General features: G+C 42.6%; 1 long non-coding RNA gene across 1 annotated transcript; it reads left to right on the top strand.

The window, feature by feature from the left end:
- The first annotated feature begins 9,014 nt into the window (after positions 1 to 9,014).
- LOC311141459 lies at positions 9,015 to 13,811 on the top strand. The gene is made up of 2 exons (XR_014614223.1): positions 9,015 to 9,947; positions 12,689 to 13,811. It is a non-coding gene; the product is annotated as an uncharacterized lncRNA (long non-coding RNA).
- Positions 13,812 to 22,807: the final 8,996 nt, after the last annotated feature.

Genomic DNA, 22,807 nt, shown 5'->3' with positions numbered 1-22,807 from the left:
AGGGAGTTGAAAGTCCGTGTTGCCCAGCGACAGCCCCAAAACATCAATGCTCTAGAGGAGATCTGCATGGAGGAATGGGCCAAAATACCAGCAACAGTGTGTGAAAACCTTGTAAAGACTTACAGAAAACGTTTGACCTGTGTCATTGCCAACAAAGGGTATATAACAAAGTATTGAGAAACTTTTGTTTTTGACCAAATACTTATTTTCCACCATAATTTGCAAATAAATTCATAAAAAATCCTACAATGTGATTTTCTGGATTTTTATTTCTCATTTTGTCTGTCATAGTTGACGTGTACCTATGATGGAAATTACAGGCCTCTCTCATCTTTTTAAGTGGGAGAACTTGCACAATTGGTGGCTGACTAAATACTTTTTTTCCCCACTGTATAAATTTTTTTGTTGAAATTATTTGATGAAACATTGAATTTACTGCTATAAGCCCATAGAAACGCATTGAATAACACACAAATACTTGGCAAAAAAGAACACATGCGTATTCGGGAGAGTCTCAACTTTTTAGAATGTGGTCATAATAGTTTGTATCTCAAAACATTCTGACTTTACAAAAGTTTTTGTGAGAAGAACCGTTTTCGGAATCTCACAAACACTGCTCTAGCTCAGCCCCTGTGTACCACAAAGGCTGACATCGGCGGATTCAGTGGATTGAGATGCAGCCAATGCAAGATCCCGGAAGTCTTTAGCTCAAACACACAGAATGTCATCAATAAAACACCGATTTCCGTGCGTCATTGATGGATGGTAATAGAGTAATATCCATTGTATTTATTCACTTTTATTTAACCAGGGTCTCATTTTCAATGGTGCTTTAAGGACATACAGTAAAATAAAAGATAAAACTACAAGATACAAAAACAAGTACATTACATTAGAACATCACAAACGTCACAGGCATCATAAACAAATTATTAAAGTCAATCAAAACAATTGCACACCTCGGTGAACTAATTCATCAACAGGGTTTTAAACTGCCCTAGTGGCACCAGGGAATCCAGATGTAATGAACGTTGTAAGTTATTCAAAAAATGTGGAGCGTTAAAACTAAAAGCGGATTTACCGTGTTCGGTGGAGACCCGAAGAATCTCAAGAGTTAACCAACCCTGTGAACGGCTTTGGTATCTTATGTTTTTATACTTTAACAACAAAGTTAGGTAAGTTGGAAGCTTGTATAGTAGAGCTTTGTAAACAAAAATGGAGTAATTAAGTGATCTACAGGACTTTAATAAGGACCAGCCAACCTTTTGATACAGGATGCAGTGATTTGTATTAAAACTATCCCCTGTGGTAAAGGGAAGGGCGCTATGGTAGACAGCATCCAAAGGTTTAAGAGTAGTGGCTGCTGCATTCCGATAAATGGTGTCACCATAGTCAAGAACTGGTAGGAAAGTTGACTGTACAATTTGCCTCCTGCTGTTCAGGGAGAGACATGATATATTTCTATAAAATAAGTCTACTTGAAATCTCAGCTTCTTAACTGGCTCATCCATATGTTTTTTAAACGTCAAATTATTATCAATCCAATAACCCAGATATGTATTGGCGGGGGAACGTGCTCGATGGAAGAACCATCCAATCCATAAATGTGTAAGTCATCTGAGATATTTCTACGAGAATTAGAAAACAGTATACATTTAGTTTTTCCCACATTAAGTACCAATTTCTGCAAGGCAACAAAATCATATTGCAGCTCCAACATAGCCTGCATACAGATGAATGTTACATGTTTTTGCAGATGGACCAATATTATTTATATAAATAGAGGACAGGTCCCAAAATCGACCCCTGCAGGACACCTTTAGTAACATGGAGGTAACTTGACTTGACACCATCAGAAAGCACACTGTGTTGTATCTGACAGATAGTTCCCAAACCACTTGCAAGACGCCTGGTCGAGGCCCATTTCAGACAAACTTTGAATGAGTAGGGGATGGTCGACAGTATCAAAGGCCTTGGATAGGTCTATAAATATGGCCACACAATGATTCCTATGATCTAAGCAAGTTAATATATAATTTAAGTGTAGCTGCTGAAACAGTGCTATGTCCAGGTCTATAACCAGACTGGTACACATTAAGAATATAATTAGACATTTTAAAAGTTCTTAGCTGAGAGTTTGCCAGTGATTCTAATATTTTTGCAAGGCAAGCTAGTTTAGCAATTGGGTGGTAGTTATCTAGGTCAGAAGGATCCCCACCTTCGTAAAGGGGGAGGACATGCACCGCCTTCCAGATCTTAGGGATAGCACCAGAAGCAATTGTTTAATAAAAAATGTGGGTCAAAAGGTTCTACAATGAGGGGGGAAGAACGCTGCAGTAGAAAGGGATCAAGCAAATCAGCTCCTGTGGGTTTGTTTACATACATATTTGGCAAGAAATTGTATTTTTTTTAAAAAGGAGGGGAAAAAAAGAAAAGAAAAGAAAAGAGTGAGTGCCTGGAAGTGCATCATTCTCTGCTATTTGTTTAGAGGTCAATAAAGGACTCCTTCTAGTGGAACATGAGGTATTTTCAGAAACCATTCTTTCAAATATATGGCCAGCTGAAGCAAAATGGTTATTAAAAGCACCACAAATGTAATTTATGTCTGTTATGGGACCAGAGGCTGTCATAACCTGCTGGGGCAATGAGGGTGTGGAGTAAAAAAAAAATGTGGGACAACTTTCCAGAATTTTGCTGGATTTCCGCCACTCTCAGATACACAATTCAAGAAGTATGTTGACTTTGCTTTTCTAACCAGAGTAAGACATCCATTTCTCAAATGTCTGAAGGACTGCCAGTCAGAGGTTGAATCAGTCAATCTAGCCTTAGCACAAGCTAAGTTTCTTTCATGAAATCTTTCAGACAATTCATGCGTGAACCATGGGTTAGATCTGTCTTTTACCCTTAATCTTTTATATGGGGCATGCTTATCTGCAACAGAGTTAAACAGAGAGGTAAAACATTTGAGATCCAAATCAGAGATAGAGGAAAAACCCTCCCAATCATACAACCCCAGATCATACAGGAAATGTTGCTAATTGAAAGTTCAGAAATGTATCTTTGTAATAATGCGTGGATACATTTTCGGTAGTGTAGTATCTCTAATACAGGCAATTAGCAAAGATTCCATTGGCTGTATACTTATGAGGTGCGTTTGTCAGAATGATATGATAAGATTTTTCAGGGTGTTTTATGTTGGGGCAGGTTGGTTTAGTTATCAGTTGAGTTACATTTAGCTCAGTACAAATATATTTCAGTCTATCTGATACTGTCATCTACCAATCCAGGTTAAGATCATCCAATATTAATAATTCTGATTTAGCATAGTTAGACAGCAAGTCAGACAATTTGCTGAGAGCAATTGGGAGGGCTGAGGGAGGGCGATAAACTCCCACTAAAGTTAGTTGGGCATTATTACCAAGGCTCACATTTAGGACAAGACATTCAAATTGCTTGGGGACAGACGTGGTAATACATACAGCAACATTCAAGTTGTTCTTTATGCATATGACAACACCCCACCTCTGTCAGCTCTGTCAGATCTATAAACATTATATCCATTCAGAGACACATCAGAGTCTGGCACAGACTTTTTTAACCAAGTCTCAGTAATTATCAAAATGTCTGCGTTAGTTTGAGAAGCCAGAATTACAATAAGATCCATTTTCGAAATCAAACTTCTGACATTTACATGAATCAGTCTAAGGCCACAGCTGCAGGATTTCAGATCAGACGGAGTCTCTAACACAAACATGCTATGTTCAGCAGGCAGTGGCAAACCGTGACTATATGACCTAGGACTTCAGTGGGACCAAAAATCTTCCAATACGATGTATCAAACTCAAAAATGAAGAAAATAAGAAAACATAGCATCACTTAATGCGCCCAACATTATATCTTCTGTAGTCAGACCATTCTAGTTACAGTGAAGGAGGAGCAATGCTTTTTGATGATATTATGAATGAATCAAACAGGCCTGGCCGCACTTCGGGCTGCCGCACACACAGAGACAGAACCGGCATAGACACAACATGTGACAGACAGCATAAAGTAGTGCGAGAAGCAAAGCAATAAACACACAGTTTACACAACCTATGGTAGCCTAACACCACTATCACACTATCACCAATAGCAACAACAACAGTGTCACATCAAAAGTGACAGGCTCGTTGTGCTGAAAGGACAGTAACCGTAAAAGCCAATTTATGCTTGATCCGAAAATGGAGGCTCAGTATGGAGGGTGTGATGCAATTGCAGATCCTCCGGAGGCATGCAGAGGCCAAATTTTGTAACAATGCAGAGGGCTCCGTATAGCTCCGCATTGACATGATTGGTTGATGGTAGATGGAGGCGGTACATCCTGTATTAACACAAACTCACTTCCTTCAGAACAAACATGGAGAAATTTGACGAAAGGCTATCAGAAGAAGTTCGCAAATATAAACATCTTTATGATACTGTCGTATCGGGTGAATGGTGGCAATTATTGCTGATAAACAAAGGAGTCCGCTCATACTGAACTTTGATCATAAGGTTTATTCAGATCACAAGCTTTCAGCATAAGTTACAGGTGACATGCCCACCCGGAGAGCGACGCCTCAGAATGGCCGCTCTGCCTTCTTCTTCGTTTAGCCCCTACTTATAAACAATGCAAAAATATGCTCCCTCTTCTGGCCAATCACCAGTCTCCCCTGTCTACAACACACTTCCTGTCTGTTGTATGTGGCGTTACACTAAAACATTCCCTCTTGATACTAAAATTAACGTCCTCTCTGGTTCCACTTAAAACATTTAACAAAGGCATAATCCTAATACACGACATTTCCCCCCTTCAAGACGAACTAAAAGTCTCGAAAACAAACAGAATAGGATTATGACAAGTGACAATTTATCTTATTGAGTATCTTTAACATTAAACCAAAAAACATTCTTCTCTAGAGTGTATATACCTTTCTATGAAATATGAATAACTGTTTATGAAGTGTGAATACATTACTATGAAATATGAACAAATCTTTATGGAGTGTAAGTGCGAAAAACTGTCCGGCAACCTTCGTTCCAAATCCATCCATCAATCAAGACAGTAAAATTCTCTCACGGTCCCTCTGCCCCAGGCAACCACCTCGGTACTCCCGATAAACTCATAAACAATGTAAATGCATTTGAAACTATGATGCAATTAAATACACATGTAAGCCCCTGCAAACAAAATCCTATCCAAAAAATATCCACTCTAAGGCTGGTCAACCCATTGGACCCTACAGTGGACCTCTCCCTGCCTAGACTCCCTGTCCCTAAGCATCACCGAAATAAACAAAAACATCTAAGATTCCCACATGTATCCAATAACATCAAACATCATTCTACAAAAATTAATATGTAAGAGTATGACACAATTATGTATTACACATGCAAATATGTCTATATTTCATTGCAGACATTGGAATGTAGTCCACTACACTTCATCTCCCCGTAGTCTCCTCTTCCAATGGACTGTTGATGATGGAATCGGCCACACCCTCCTTGTTTCATCTCCTCCAGTCATATTGTCCCTTCATATTGTCCTTGTTTGAGTATTTCAATCTCCACATGTCCCCCAAATGCTTCTGGAAGAAAAGGAAAGACCAAACAGTATCTTTTGCAAAACAACACCTTCAAATTAAACATCAATATCAACTAAGAATATAAAAATGATATATAAATGATGCATAAATCACATTAATGATAGAATAATGAACTAGGATAATTATTCATTCATACACTTCCCCCCTTTGATTCATAAAATCATACCAAAATCACCCTAATATTGAAAAAAAAATTGAAAAATGATCAAAACATCAAAAATGATATTTATCCATTCAGTTCCACTTGTCCATCTTCATCCAGATCAGGAACAGTCAACACCGGCATCTGAGTGTTGTCTCCAGGCATCACTCTCCAACCTATCTCAATATCATAGCTTTCTCAAAGGTCAGTAACAAATTACAAACATCACACACAGTGCTATCAAAGCTGCAACTAAAATCTGAACCATCACTGCCCCTACTGGGCCTAACTGATCTTGCAACCAAGTCTTCGCTGACCTCCGCTCCTTCAGATCTACCAAATGCATCCCTTATATTCTTCAATGCATATATAACCCTAGTGATAATATCTGAACTATCTGGACTCAAAGTATAACTAACATTATCAATAGGATCTTTCCAAATGTTACACCATACCATGGAAAAAGTCCCCCCTTCTCCCTTAGATTTATCCTTCAATGATAGACTTGAAGACTATGACATGTCTCCATGTCTCTTTTCATCCTATTTCCAACCCTATATTTATCTGTGTCCGGTGGTACCCCTCTTTTAATGGTAGAAACCTCATATGGAGGCTTCAACGTTGACATGTAACAACCTCCTATCCATCCATAGGGTAAGAATATATACGCTTTATCACCACAAACCCTCAAAATATCTCAAAAATTTCCCATAGTCACATTGTCAGGCAAAAGTTAATATTTTAACCATCAAAGTCCTGCTCTTCTTACTAACTGGTACATAAAAAGTAACATATTTCTCATTACTACCCTTAAGGTCATGCATACCCAAAGTTATCATATAACATCACAATCTGATATTCCCATAAATATACCCCTTACCTCATATGTTTTATTAGAACCAAACAACTTTTAGCCCTCAATGGTTTCACCTCCAATGCTCCAGGGTTCGCTGTTACCTGAGTTTCCTTCCCATCTAACAAATGCACACAAGTTAATTCACTTAACCCAATACCACCTAACCCTAGGCTTAAACAAATGTTTTGACAACGACATTATTTTATCTGTTACTGACTGTTGCTGATACCACAGTCATGACAACGCATAAGACTGACACACACTTGATAGAGGTCGAGCGACCGTCTCTAAAATGTTTTACTGGAATTCTCAACAGACATGGACCCTCAAGATTCCTCACTGATCTTACAGAATGAGCTGCTGGAACCTGCCCATCTATCTCTAATTTTCACAACAGAAGAATCAAACCACTCCCTTTAGTTTCTCTCTTCCCTAACGAGCGGTACTGCAGATACCTCTCCTTGTCTGTCATTAAAATCAAAGACCTCATCCTGTACCTCCATGATTTCACTATTTCAGATGAATCTATATTGACTCTACTACTATCTGCTCTCCTATTTTAACCCTATTCGTACTATCATTGACAGCACTCTCCATCCATAACATAAACCCCTGAGTCCTTCTTGCTACCCCCTTTAATTTCAGAAAAGTTGTTGTCGGTGTCATACTTCCTACATTTGCTATTGCCATCGTATCATTAATCCCTTCCAAAGTTACCATTAAAGTAGTTGATGTAGTTGATGTATTAACACTCTTCACTACCGATATCCTATGTGCATTATCTACTGTTGGAGTGACTACTGTAACATATTCTTCCTGACCTCCTTTGGTGACTGTGGAAACTTCCACAGACTTCAAATCTTCCATTATAAGCGTCACTTTACGAATTACATAGCCTTTTAACCAATAATTCTTAACCGGAACAAATTTTAATGCTTGCACTAGATAAGTACACACATATTCTCCCTGATCTTTCTCTGTAACATTACGCCAAATAAGTGAACAGTCACTCATAACCCTCTTCCACTTCATATCGTTGTACAAACTATACCTCCTTTGACTAGGTGCAGCAGGTTCTACATCTGGTCCTGATAACAATACTTCTTCTCCATAATTATCTCTCCATGTGGGAGGAACGTCCCCATCCTAACCCTAATAAGTATTTTTCCTCTAAAATTGGTGCTGGAGCCATTGGCTCCCTTATAATCAAATGCGATATATTTATGGCTTTAATAACTATCAATGTTGAAAGAGTTAAATTGCTTCTCACTGTTGTTTTAATAGACTGAAGTGTTAATGTCCCTAGTTACTTCATCCATTTTCCCCAAAGCTTTGAACTCTTTGCTTGTACTTCCATCTATCACCACTAGTGTCAAATGACGTAAATGTAACTTACATTCACTCTCTCTTCCTACTCTAAACCCTGACTTTCAAACTTTTGATTATAAAAAATACACCTATAATTACCTTGATCTCCCTGCTGGGAACTGTAACTATAGATACTCAATCACCCTCAATCTTCTCTTATCATTCAGCAACACATACTTTCTCAATGCATCTGCTCCTAACAGATCTAAATTCTACCATATCTATCTTCCCACTAAACTCTAAAATGTCCTTCACCACTGCTCTCTCTCTCTTACTACTAACTTTGAAACTTAGCTTACTGTCTTAGAGTTCCTTCAACCTAGTTCTCCTAACTTATTTTAATCTAATCTTTTCTCCTAACCTTTAAAAACCTTTTCCACTGATTTATTCACAAAATCCCTTTACCACCAATTTTTAGAATATGTGATTGGGAATGTCCCCACCTGCTTCTGACTTCTTTACACACAGACTTGGCAAATGACTAAACACCTTTTAGCCTAGCCTGAAATCTCTTGGTGTAAGAATGTAACCCAGAATAACAGTCACCCCTTTTAACTTTATTTTTCAGACAGATTGTCTAATAGATTATCATCCTTCCTATGATATTATCTTTTTAAGCAAATATGATTCCCAAAAACCCTACTTTTTAAAATCTTCTACCAGACAGCCGTTTAGTGTACATCCTATTGTACAGTTCAATTTACACCATGCATCTCTTCCCAACACTGCAATAGGTATATGCTCTAATATTAGTATGTCTATTTTGATTTCTCTTTGAGTTCTGTAGCAGAGCTTACATTTACATTTGAGTCATTTAGCAGACGCTCTTATCCAGAGCGACTTACAGTTAGTGATTACATATTTTTTTTATACTGGCCCCCCGTGGGAATCGAACCCACAACCCTGGCGTTGCAAACGCCATGCTCTATCAACTGAGCTACATCCCTGCCGGCCATTCCCTCCCCTACCCTAGACGACGCTGGGCCAATTGTGCGCCGCCCATGAGTCTCCCGGTCGCGGCCGGCTGCGACAGAGCCTGGATTCGAACCAGGATCTCTAGTGGCACAGTTAGCACTGCGATGCAGTGCCTTAGACCACTGCGCCACTCAGGAGAGCTCAATTGGTTCCTTAAGAGTAGCTGTTTTACTACCTCAAATCCCTATCCTAATTAGTTAATTTTACATAGTGAGATGTTTAACCTCTTTAGGCTGAACACAGATAAGTTTTTCCACTATTCTCTATCACTTCTCATAGTCCTCTGTTTTTACTTCAATTGTTAGATATTTTCTCTTCTTCTCTAATCGGTGCTACCAGCTGACACCCCCCTTCGTATCTTCTAGGCACTCTAGAATCTTTAGGGTTCACCTGGAGAACAGGTGATCTTGACTGGCCCCTGTATCTTCCTTAAAAATGTTCTCTGTTGTTTCCTCCTGACTTGTTGCACTCACAGGTAAAGTAACCAATCTGTCCACAATTATAACAGTCTTCTGAAAGTTGCTGGAAGTGTAGCTGAAATCTTCCTCCTCCTTCTATTTCTTCTGTGCCAGTCCTTGTAGGATAAACTCCTTTTGAATACACAGCACCTTCAGTCTCCTCTTTCTCGCTGTCTTCATCTGAACTCGAATCTCTTGTATCCTTCTTCCTACAACTTCCATCAGAGATCAAATCTCTAGTATCCTTCTTTCCTCTCTTGCCAACTTCCTTCTGATCACAGAGTCATATCCACCCATGATCTCTTCTCAATCACTCTGATCTTCATCATCTTCTTCCTTAACCTCACTCTTCTCTTTCAGACATCTCATTTTCTTCCTTCTGGAGTTTTGGATTCATCTTCATTGTCGTTTCTGCTTGTCCTCTATCTATTATTCATCTTCATCTCTGATGCAATAATCACCCTGCTGGATGATCACTGGAAGCTGAGGATAAACATCCCTAAGCTCTACTTCCTTCTCATAAGGTGGGTGTCTTTTTGCTGAATCCGTATGTGAGAAAGGTGTACTAACTTCTGCCATTAGTTTTTCCTGTCACCTTCTCTATACCGTTGTTTATCTTATCGCTGGAATCTTTTATCAGTTTTTGTTTGAGAATGAAGGGCAATTTTTGTTTCATTTGCCGGATAACCTAACAATACTTTAGTTAAAGGATTACTATTTTTCCCATATCAACCAGTGTAATCACTTTCATAGCCTTGCTGTCCTTTCTCCCCATTGTAACAACCCTTTTATATTCCTTTATCGTGAATTATTTTATTTTTAGACTATATAGCCTATGGCTTCCCCCCTTTAATTATTAATATAAATCAATTAAAAATCATGAATAATTAAAACAAATTTTTATTCCTATATCCTATGTCACCAATTTATCAATTAGTGGTGGCTATCTTACCACAACCCATCAAATGCAAGTAGTCAACTTCAGACTACAATACCCATAAACAAAGCCTGTAACCCCTTGCTCTATAACCCCTTGCTCTATAAGCACCTAATTATCTTAAATTTACAGAATAATGTCAGTCCTTGATTCCCAACACAACTCCAATCAACCCCCGTGATGCACATAGCCTCCAAAATGAAATTTTTAATGAATCAGTTTGCCAAGCCTATGTGAAATTGTCATAACATCAAAGAAGATTTTGTAACCAGACCAGTCTCAAACCCTTTTTGACTTGATCCTCTGCCGCGTCACGTGACGCTACGTCAGCACCCCTCTCCTTCTCTCTCTCTCTCTCCTGTCGTCTCGTCCTATCGCCTCTCATATGACAAAAACAGAGACACAGAAAAATATTTTAGTAGTTACTGCAATCACTGAGTTATCTCAACCATATTCAACATTCCTTCGTTCACCCATTATTCACTCTAAGACTAAACTCAGAACTAAATAGATCGCTCAAAAACATTTTTATTTTATTTTAATCCGTCATTTAATTTAATTCATTATACTCCGTCAACATATATTTAATGTATAAATTCACTACATCTCAACAAATAGTTTCATGTTCAAACACCAGCCGCTTTAAACTATAAGATTTGCATTAAAATCTCTCCTCTTTGTTCCCTCGTCTGTGTCTATTTCTGCAGCACGCAGCCCCCCAGAAATATGACACGTTACCCACAATCCCGTTTTGTAGTTTTAGTAAACAACGTTTTGTAGTTTTTTAGTACCGGAACCCAACGTCTCATAATCTCGTGCCATAAACTACAACTCCCACGTTTTGTAGTGTAGTGTCATAAAATTAAATGCATGCGCAAATGCATTCAATGATACGATTCCCAGACAATAGAACGATAGCATTACGCTACAGCTTCACTATTTTATACCTTATACTCACACAATTACACATAACAGAGCTCACATTTGCGTAGAACTTTGAATTCTACACACACATACATATTTTAAGAGGCTTATCCTATCGCAATAGGACCTCTAAGGACACGTTAGCATGTAGCACGCAACACAATTAGCATTTAGCCTTAGCATTTAGCATTAGCCGCTATGTATATTGTGGCATGAACCACACTCCCATTTAGCATTAACATTAGCCTTAGCCTTTAGCTAACTGTGGCCTACCACGCCCTAAGTAACCTTGCATTGTGCCTAAATCATTGTCCATATATCCCCTGCTAACTTTATGCTGCCGTAAGTTCTGGATAATCATATGAGCGGTTACCCCAAACGAATACTCCGTCGACTATAAGATGAGCATAACATACAATATCATCGTCCACCTTATGGTTCCCAGAACCAACCTGACCCCACACTAGCGCGTTGCAAGGATTTTATGGCCCACTCCTAAAGAGTCGCCTCGTTTCGAGGTCTTTAACAGATTCACAATGCTCTAATTGCATACGTATTCCTGACTTTATTCTGCCAATATCTGCCTTAATCTCTACCATCGATTGCTCTAAAATTCCAAGCCTACTCTCCCCCCTTTTGCCCTGTCTACCAGTGCAACAATTGATAATGATTAGCCAGACCCCCAGTTATCAGCCATAACGCCACACGAGGCATGGTCGTATGGTACATTTCTCCAGTGTACACAAGCAGTATCCAATCTAACAAGCTCCAAAGCGGTAAGAAAAACTCACCCTTGTCTGGCCATGGCTTCAAAGCGAGTTAGCTTGAGTTAGCTTGGCGGCTACAAATGAGCAAAGGAGAGATGCAGACCAGCCCCACGTTGGGCGCCATTTGTCGTATCGGGTGAATGGTGGCAATTATTGCTGATAAACAAAGGAGTCCGCTCATACTGAACTTTGATCATAAGGTTTATTCAGATCACAAGCTTTCAGCATAAGTTACAGGTGACATGCCCACCCGGAGAGCGACGCCTCAGAATGGCCGCTCTGCCTTCTTCTTCATTTAGCCCCTACTTATAAACAATGCAAAAAGATGCTCCCTCTTCTGGCCAATCACCAGTCTCCCCTGTCTACAACACACTTCCTGTCTGTTGTATGTGGCGTTACACTAAAACATTCCCTCTTGATACTAAAATTAACGTCCTCTCTGGTTCCACTTAAAACATTTAACAAAGGCATAATCCTAATACACGACAATACCTTGTGTAGGGATTTCAAAGACACGAAAATGAGTTTCTACTCCTGGAAAGAGATCAGGGAGGTAATGGGGATGGAAGGGGACGCTTGCTACAAGAAGTGGAGGCAGTTGCGTGACAAGTTTGTAAAGATTTTCTTTTTAATTAAGGGTTGAAGTGGAGATGCAGGTGGGAAAACGGTGCCGCCTTCTTACTTCATGGCTGAGCTCCTATGTCAAGCACCAGGGAACCGACTCCAACATATCAGAACAGGTAAGGTATTTTTGTTAAGTTAGCCGCTCGTAGTTAGCTGGCTAGCTATAGAGATTAGCCCTGAATCACTACAAGTGGTGCGTTTTAAGTGGTGCAGACCAACAACCCTCAATAGAGCCCTGAACAGTTTTGTGCCAACCTCTAACACTTTTAAATGAGCACTGATTGAACATGGTAGTTTGTAATTGTCATGTAAACTTTATCTGTAATTGTAATGTATTGTATATATTGAGCTGTTATGTATTTATTGTGTATTACTGTCCTACCGATTGCCAAACCTGAAGTTCCCCCTGGGAAAAAGATCTATCGCTCTCTCTCTACGCTACTCATACCCCGCTTGAGCTAGAGAGATTACATAGATAGTGCTGGATAGATTGAAGCGAGTTAAAGAGATGGTGATTTATAATACGTTTAATAAATTCATATGGTAGATGGGTGTTATGCTATCATTATACGTTGTATTACTGATCAGTAAACATTACCGTTATGAAAAAACTACACCGGCTGGCTGTTATACACGTTGGAACTTTTTATGAACTGATGTAATTCCAGATGTCAGTATTTGCTATACATAAGCTCCTCTTTGATATGGAGCTGGCTATATATGAGTAGCAAGCGTCTGAGGATCAGCAGGGTACTGAAGAGTAGCTATCGTTCACTATGTCTCAAACACAACCACACACACTTAAAATAACTTTTTTTCTTTTAAAAAGGTTCTGTGACACTTTAGATTGTTGAGATATGTTGTAAAGGGTTTGTATAGCATCTTTAATTTGTTTCACTTAACTGTTAATTAGTGAATGAATGACTTCTCTGTTGATAACTGATTCATTAAATTATAAAGTGATACTTAAATGTCTATAAACTAAGTATAAATGCTGTACCAACCATTAATAATATATAACAAATGTATGTTTGCACTTTGTTCTGTTGAGTTGGCCAAGTCTGCAGCACTACCTCATATATTTACACTTGTAGAATTACCAAATTGGAGAAATAAAAGTTTGTTTTGCAAACATTTCTCAAGTCTTTGTCATGTCATTTTTCATGTCACTTCAAATGTATGTTGACAAAATCAACAGTCATTCAACAGGTTACATATCAATGATTTATTACTGTATTACTTCTCTTCTGACAACAGTCTGCTGCCAAGGCACACTTTCCTGAGGTGACATAAAGAATGTCTTCAGTTCGTTCCTGGTCCCCAGTGCAGCCCGTGATGCCCTGGTATTGCAGAGTTGCCTGGATCCTGAAGGTTGACATCACCCATCACCTACCTTCTCCGCTCTCCTGGCTGTTGTTGTTCACCAGATGCAGTGGTGAAATCTGTGAAGTTGGGAGGAATGTACCTGGCAGCTGGGGTGTTGGCAGCGTCGGTTTATGACAGGTAGTTATGAAGGGCGATGCATGCCTTCACAACCTCCACCACCTTGTCGGGATGGAACTCAATTGGCAGGCCAAGGATTCTTCACCTGGCAGTCAAGATGCCAAAAGAGTTGTCAATGATACAGTGGGGGAAAAAAGTATTTAGTCAGCCACCAATTGTGCAAGTTCTCCCACTTAAAAAGATGAGAGGCCTGTAATTTTCATCATAGGTACACGTCAACTATATTTGGTCAATAACAAAAGTTTCTCAATACTTTGTTATATACCCTTTGTTGGCAATGACACAGGTCAAACGTTTTCTGTAAGTCTTCACAAGGTTTTCACACACTGTTGCTGGTATTTTGGCCCATTCCTCCATGCAGATCTCCTCTAGAGCAGTGATGTTTTGGGGCTGTCGCTGGGCAACACGGACTTTCAACTCCCTCCAAAGATTTTCTATGGGGTTGAGATCTGGAGACTGGCTAGGCCACTCCAGGACCTTGAAATGCTTCTTACGAAGCCACTCCTTCGTTGCCCGGGCGGTGTGTTTGGGATCATTGTCATGCTGAAAGACCCAGCCACGTTTCATCTTCAATGCCCTTGCTGATGGAAGGAAGTTTCCACTCAAAATCTCACGATACATGGCCCCATTCATTCTTTCCTTTACACGGATCAGTCGTCCTGGTCCCTTTGCAGAAAAACAGCCCCAAAGCATGATGTTTCCACCCCCATGCTTCACAGTAGGTATGTTGTTCTTTGGATGCAACTCAGCATTCTTTGTCCTCCAAACACGACGAGTTGAGTTTTTACCAAAAAGTTATATTTTGGTTTCATCTGACCATATGACATTCTCCCAATCCTCTTCTGGATCATCCAAATGCACTCTAGCAAACTTCAGACGGGCCTGGACATGTACTGGCTTAAGCAGGGGGACACGTCTGGCACTGCAGGATTTGAGTCCCTGGCGGCGTAGTGTGTTACTGATGGTAGGCTTTGTTACTTTGGTCCCAGCTCTCTGCAGGTCATTCACTAGGTCTGGGTTCTGGGATTTTTGCTCACCGTTCTTGTGATCATTTTGACCCCACGGGGTGAGATCTTGCGTGGAGCCCCAGATCGAGGGAGATTATCAGTGGTCTTGTATGTCTTCCATTTCCTAATAATTGCTCCCACAGTTGATTTCTTCAAACCAAGCTGCTTACCTATTGCAGATTCAGTCTTCCCAGTCTGGTGCAGGTCTACAATTTTGTTTCTGGTGTCCTTTGACAGCTCTTTGGTCTTGGCCATAGTGGAGTTTGGAGTGTGACTGTTTGAGGTTGTGGACAGGTGTCTTTTATACTGATAACAAGTTCAAACAGGTGCCATTAATACAGGTAACGAGTGGAGGACAGAGGAGCCTCTTAAAGAAGAAGTTACAGGTCTGTGAGAGCCAGAAATCTTGCTTGTTTGTAGGTGACCAAATACTTATTTTCCACCATAATTTGCAAATAAATTCATAAAAAATCCTACAATGTGATATTCTGGATTTTTTTTCTCATTTTGTCTGTCATAGTTGACGTGTACCTATGATGAAAATTACAGGCCTCTCTCATCTTTTTAAGTGGGAGAACTTGCACAATTGGTGGCTGACTAAATACTTTTTTCCCCCACTGTAAAAGCATTCACACAATATCAAGTGTTTTTTGTGTGCGCTACAATAAACAACAGCTTGGCTACAATTGTCAGAACGTTGTTGAGTGTTGTGATGCAGAAATTAAGTAGGCCTATTTGGGAGGGAAAAGTCTAAACGAGATACTTGGGACATACCAACTGACGTCAACCCACTGAAGTTGACATTTAAAAGGTTAAGGTTAAGGTAGGGTAGGGGTTTAGGGTAGGGACATCTGAAGGAACCTGGATAGCACTACTTTTTCCTGTAGAATGATTGTAGCTACAATCTGAAGTCCTTGTTGCCCATGGCTACTGAAGCATACGTAATGTAAACAAGGAACAGCGGTACATCCAACACATAGCAAGTACCTTGTGCCTGAACGTCTCACTGGTAAACTCTTTAAAGTGTATATGTACAGTTGCAAACCGTAGTCTGGCTTTTTTATGGCGGTTTTGGAGCAGTGGCTTCTTCCTTGCTGAGCGGCCTTTCAGGTTATGTCGAAATAGGACTCGTTTTACTGTGGATATAGATACTTTTGTACCTGTTTCCTCCAGCATCTTCACAAGGTCCTTTGCTGTTGTTCTGGGATTGATTTGCACTTTTCGCACCAAAGTACGTTCATCTCTAGGAGACAGAACGCGTCTCCTTCCTGAGCTGTATGACGGCTGCATGGTCCCATGGTGTTTATACTTGCGTACTATTGTTTGTACAGATGAACGTGGTACCTTCAGGCGTTTGGAAATTGCTCCCAAGGATTAACCAGACTTGTGGAGGTCTACAATTATTTTCTGAGGTCTTGCTGATTTCTTTTGATTTTCCCATGATGTCAAGCAAAGAGGCACTGAGTTTGAAGGTAGGCCTTGAAATACATCCACAGGTACACCTCCAATTGACTCAAATTATGTCTGTTTAAAGGCACAGTCAACTTAGTGTATGTAAACTTCTGACCCACTGGAATTGTGAAACAGTGAATTATAAGTGAAATAATCTGTCTGTAAACAATTGTTGGAAAAATTACTTGTGTCATGCACGAAGTAGATGTCCTAACCGACTTGCCAAAACTATAGTTTGTTAACAAGAAATGTGTGGAGTGGTTGAAAAACTAGTTTTAATGACTCCAACCTAAGTGTATGTAAACTTCCGACTTCAACTGTATATACTATACATACCTGGGTAGGGGCACATACGATTAACATGGAGGGGGAAAGCGGCATCTCCAACAAACACATGCAGGACAGTGGTTGTAGTGCCAGGCAGGTCTTGAGGTGGTGGCAACTCGAGCTTCCCCTCAAGGAGACGAGATCCAAAGGTGCTCTCCTGTAACACTCCTCTGTCGCTTTGCCAAACATATGGTGAAACAATAGTGGCCATCACATACTCCAAGAAGCGCTATGAAGTGTGTGCCCTTGTAATTGAAATAGTCACTACCCACTGAAGGAGGTGTCTTGACTTGGACGTGCTTCCCATCAATACAACCAAGGCAATTTGGAAAGTTCCACACCCTCCAGAATTAATTTGCAATGTCTTTTCTCTGGTCACCTTTTGGGAAAGCAGATGAACTCACTTCTCAGGGCTCTCCAAAGGGCTTTGGAAACCTCAGAGAGAATCACCAACACCGTGGAGGAACCTAGCTTGTAGCTTGCAGCCAAACTATTCTGAGAACCCCCAGAAGCGAGGATCTGAAGGGTCACCGCCAAACGCTCAGACACATCCACCGGGGTACGGTGGGTATTCCCATGTTTGATGTACGGGGCAAGGCGATGGATGAAATCGCCGAACCGGTTAGGAGACATCCTGAAGTACCGAATGTGCATCTCCTCATCGATGCCACGCATTTGCTGCGCAAGTAAAATGAACTCCCCCTCTAGCTGTCGGGATTCATTAAGAGGTCGCACTGACCATCTTCTCCTGCATTCTCTGCGGTTCCTCCTTCTTCTCTACAACATAAGACACAGCAAATCTTCCTCCTCTTCATCGATAAGTGTATTTTCATCTAATGTTGCCATTTTGTAATGTTGTGTTGTTTGTATTGTATCTCCCCTATCCTCTTCTTCTACAGATATTTGGAAATGTTCCGCTGAATTGTACATTGATCGTCTATAATGCCACCTACTGTATTGAATGCGTATGCCACTCTCCGCTCTGCTCTGCTCTACTCCCCGAAGCGCAAGAAGTATGAATGCTCTGACTTCTGCGGAGGCCGCATCACAGTAAATGCTGTACGGCCACTGCAGACGTCAGATTGATCATGCAGAGCCTTTAATACCCGCACTCCATAGCGCTGAAGGAGAGCCAGTTTTGGTCATACACATAGACAGGGTTGATAGACAGGCGACTACAGTCACACACAGCATCAAATAATGTTAATGAATAAGCAGCCCATTCACTCCAGTAGGCCCCATGAAATCATAACAATGCAAAAGCACAACCATTTCAATTCCAAAATGAAATTAACAAACCAGGTATTACTTCCCATTGCAAATATGTTTTATCACGTTCATCACACTTACCGATGATCTAAAGTTTAAATGCAACAATGATTCACAGTAATTATTTTCAAAGAGATAGCGAGCTGCAACAAAAAACAGTGCCTCTCACCAGATGATGATCATTTGTAAACAAAGTTTGAAAGAAGTTTGAAAGTTAATCTTGAAAAGGGTGATGCTAACAAATTAGCAACAACATCCACCTTGAAGTTGATAACAGCTGCTGCAGCCGCCGTCGCCATTGTCACACTACAACAACAGAAGCTAGCTAACATTGTCACACTACTGCAACACAAGCTAGTTAATGTTACTAGCGTTAGCATGGGAAAACTACTGCTTGCACCACTGATTATTTTCTCTTGCGCTCTCAGTAGTGACGTGTCTAGGCCTTCTCACTTCACTTTATTTGTTTTCACTGCAAATTTAAGACCATGCTTAGCCATTGTTCTCTCTCTTTTACGTCTTGTCTTAACAAGAGATGGTCACTGTTGTTTTATACTGTTATCCTTGATTTATTTGGCGTGGGCTATGGCCAAACAGTAGCCTGTGTTGAGTTTTGTTAACAAACCAGGAATTCGTAAACTCCATCCTCAATCTGGACATTTGTTCATTTATGATCTAGCCAGGTCATTACATTGGTGTCAGAAGTAAAACCTTAGATAAAGGTTAGCCAGCTAGCTAGCTGACTACCGTGGCTAGCAAACGTTACGTGGAGAACAGGGGTTGAAAATGCTTCGAGGGAATCCAAAAGTGAAGGAGGAGGCAGGGGACGATTATGGCCAAGGAGGTGCGTGTGCATGGACGTCAGAGGATCTGGCCGAGGAGATCGCCAGGGCATCGGAGCACAGAGGCCACTTGAGGGTGACCGCTAGAAGGATGGCGGCTGAAGTGGGCATTGGTGGTTCTGCGACTGTGCTTCACGCGGATTCTTGGGGGCGGACTGAAGGGGTGACGTCGACGCTGCATGACGAGGAGGCTGAAGCTCAGGATGTAAACAAACATGGTGGTGCCCAGTCCCCGATTGCATCCATATCTGTTAAGACGGATTGGGAAGCTTTTCATGCTCAGGTTGAACTGTTAGCTCATTCTGGGGGGTGGTCAAATAAAGATAGGGCACTGCAGCTGGCTTTGTGCCTCACGGATGATGATCTGTCCTGTTTGATATGGATTAGCCCCGAGGCCAGACGTGATTATGGGGCTTTAGTTGGAGCACAGAGGAGGCGCTTTGGACAGTGTGTACAGCCCGGGCTGCAGCGCTCCAAACTGAGTAATAGACGCAGACAGCCTGGAGAGCCACTACGGGTGCTAGCTAATGACATTGAGAGCCTCTCTCAGCGGGCATATGCTCACATGCCCCCCTCCGTGCAGCCAGTTCATACAAGCGCTCTCTCCTACGGCGCTACGCATTCAGACCCAGCTGGCTCATCCTGAGTCATTGCCTTGGAGATGGCTTTGGAGAGGGAGCTTGTGTGGGCTGGAGCTTCAGCTGGGGCTTTGGTGGGGGTGCATGGAGACACACCCACTGTGCGGGCTGTGGTACAGAGCAGCCCAGAGCCGGAAAAGCCTGCATGGGTGGCTGAAATGACTGAACTAATTTGTGCTGTGTCGCTACAGGTGGTACGCAACACACGCCCTGGTCCCATGGTCTGCTGGGGGTGTGGCCAGCCAAGCCATTTGCGCCAGGATTACCTCATGTCCCTCAGAGCTAAGTGAAACGGCCCTGGTCCCATGGTCTGCTGGGGGTGTGGCCAGCCAAGCCATCTGCGCCAGGATTGCCTCATGTCCCTCAGAGCTCAGGGAAATGGCTCGGGTCCGCATAGACGGGGCAGTGCGGACCCCTGGCTCTCTTTCCCAACCATCACCATCGCCAGGAGGAGCCCACCGGCACGGACCGGGGAGCAAGGCTCCACTTCCCCCAGAAGCAGACGAGTGCAAGCAGATGGAGCCTGTTGTTGTGGTGGGCCGGACCTGTGTTGGGGACTTTTGTCATGTCCCTGTCACTGTGGAGGGGGTGCCCTGCTCTGCCCTGGTGGACATTGGGTCCACAGTAACTCAGTTTGAGCCCATAACTGTGCCACTCCGCACAGTCACAGGTCAGCTGGCACCCATGAAAGAGAAGGGAATGACTCTGACAGTAGAGGGCAGGACTGTGCGTCATCCTGTGTGGGTAGGGGCTGTGTAGGTAGCGGGGTTGGACTTTCTTAGGAGCACAGGCTGCCAGTTAGACCTAAATGGAGGCACACTGAGCTTCCGGGGAGAGCCGGCCGTCACCATGGCCCCCCTAATGTCACGTTCACACAACCCAACAACCCCCTTACTCCAACAGTTAAAGCAGCAGAGACTCATGGCTGCCCCCCCTCCCCCACATCTGTGTGTGACTTTTGCCCAGCCCCTCTGTCACCTATGGCTGTGTGTTACATTCCCCCAGCTACCTCCACGACACATCCCTCCGTGAGCCCGGGCCACACCCCCCCAGCCCAGCTACCCCAGATGGGAGAGGAGAGGACACTGTCTGCAGTGAGGGAGATATGGGGGAGGAACTGTGTTGGTCTTGACCCCGAGCAGCAGGAACGGTTGTGGCAGTTGCTGTTTGAGTTCAGAGACAGCTTTGCTCTGAGTAGGAAGAGGTGCGTCAGACTCAGCTGGTGCAGCTTGAGATCGACACAGGTGATGCTTGGCCCATCAAGATGCGTCCCCGCTGTATTCCGCTGGCATGCCAGGAGGTGGCAGACAAGGCTGTGTTGGAGATGCAGCGGGCAGACTTCATCGAGCTCTCAGACAGCCTCTGGGCGGCACCAGTCGTCATGGTTCCTAAGAAGGGGGGCAAGCTGAGGTTCTGTGCGGACTACAGGTGGCTGAATGAGGTAACCAGGAAGGACTCATACCCCATACCATGCATCGATGAGTCGCTGGACCTGGTTAGGGGGTCCTCCTGGTTCTCCTCACTAGACCTCCGTAGTGGCTACTGGCAGGTGCCGCTCTCCCCAGAGGCCGGAGCCAAAACTGCGTTCTCCACTAACAGAGGACACTGGCAGTTCAAGGTCCTGTGCTTCAGCCTGTGCAACGCTCCAGCTACTTTTGAGCGTTTGATGGACAGGGTGCTGGATGGCATCCCCCGACAGGTGTGTCTGGTATACCTCGACGACATCCTGGCCCATGGCAGCTCCTTCCAGTCAGCCCTGGGGGTGCTACGGCGTGTGATGGAGAGGGTGGCTGCTGCAGGCCTGAAGCTCCACCCCAAGAAGTGCCACTTCATGAGGAGAGAGTTGTCCTTCTTGGGCCACCAAGTGCGGGAGGAGGGTATCAGCACCATGGAGGACAAAGTGGGGGCTGTTCGAGACTGGCCCACCCCCACCGACCAGCAACAGCTGAATAGCTTCCTGGGCCTGGCCTCATACTACAGGAGGTTTGTACGAGGCTTCTCAAGCGTCGCTGCTCCCCTGAACCGCCTGCTGCCGAAGGACAAGGCCTTCACTTGGACAGTGGAGTGCAAGGAGGCCTTCAACATCCTGAAACGTGCACTGATCGAGGCCCCTGTGCTCGCCCCCCCCTGACCTCACCTTGCCCTTTATCCTGGACACAGATTTACTGTAAGGACTGACCACTCTGCTCTCCAGTGGCTCATGTCTTTCAAAGAGCCAGAGGGGCAGGTTGCATGCTGGGTGGAGGAGCTTCAGCCGTACGACTTCACAGTGGTGCACAGGGCTGGAGCACGCCATTCCAACGCTGACACCATGTCCCGTCGGCCCTGTACTGCAGACGGGAGCCGACACTGTGAGCGGAGAGAGGCCCGTGAGACAGAGCTGTGTGCAGAGGAGGGGGTCTGGGCCACAGTGTGTTTACCATTTCTCATTACCATATGGTTGTCTGTTACGGTAATGATAAAAATTGTTTCTGATACATGTACAATGAATGAATTCCATCACAACGTGTGCAACTGATACATCACTAACCAAACAAAAAGTGCTAGGTGCATGCATACTTGATTAAAAGGATAGTTTGGGATTTTGGCAATTAAGTTCTTTATCTACTTCCCCAGAGTCAGATGAACTCTTGGATACCATTTTTATGTCTCTGTGTTCAGTTTGAAAGAAGTTGCCAGCTAGCGTTTGCACAATTGGCAACTAGTGTTAGCGCAATGACTGTAAATCTCATGCTCACTGTTCCTATAGACTTAGTTAGCATTGGCTCGCGAAACTACCTCTAAATTCCTTCATACTGGACGCATTGACATAAAAATGGTATCCACGAGCTCATCTAACTCTGCCAAAATCTCGAACTATCCCTTTAAAGCGTAACTGCAAAAAAAATGGTATCCTGATGTGGTTACAGCATTGTTGTGGACTTAAAATATCACACTGTGTTTATGGATAATTCCTATTTCCTTTCATATCGACAAGGCCAAACAAGAGGAAATGAATCATTTTATAATTTGTCTAGTTGAAAACCAAAATGAAAATTGGATATCAACTCGTTTTCTCCTTTATGGTTTCCAAATTGGGCATCGAATTACAGAA

Source organism: Coregonus lavaretus, assembly GCF_964263955.1.
Source record: "Coregonus lavaretus genome assembly, chromosome: 14".
In the NCBI taxonomy this organism is placed as follows: domain Eukaryota; kingdom Metazoa; phylum Chordata; class Actinopteri; order Salmoniformes; family Salmonidae; genus Coregonus; species Coregonus lavaretus.
This window is presented reverse-complemented; position numbering and strand designations above follow the sequence as displayed.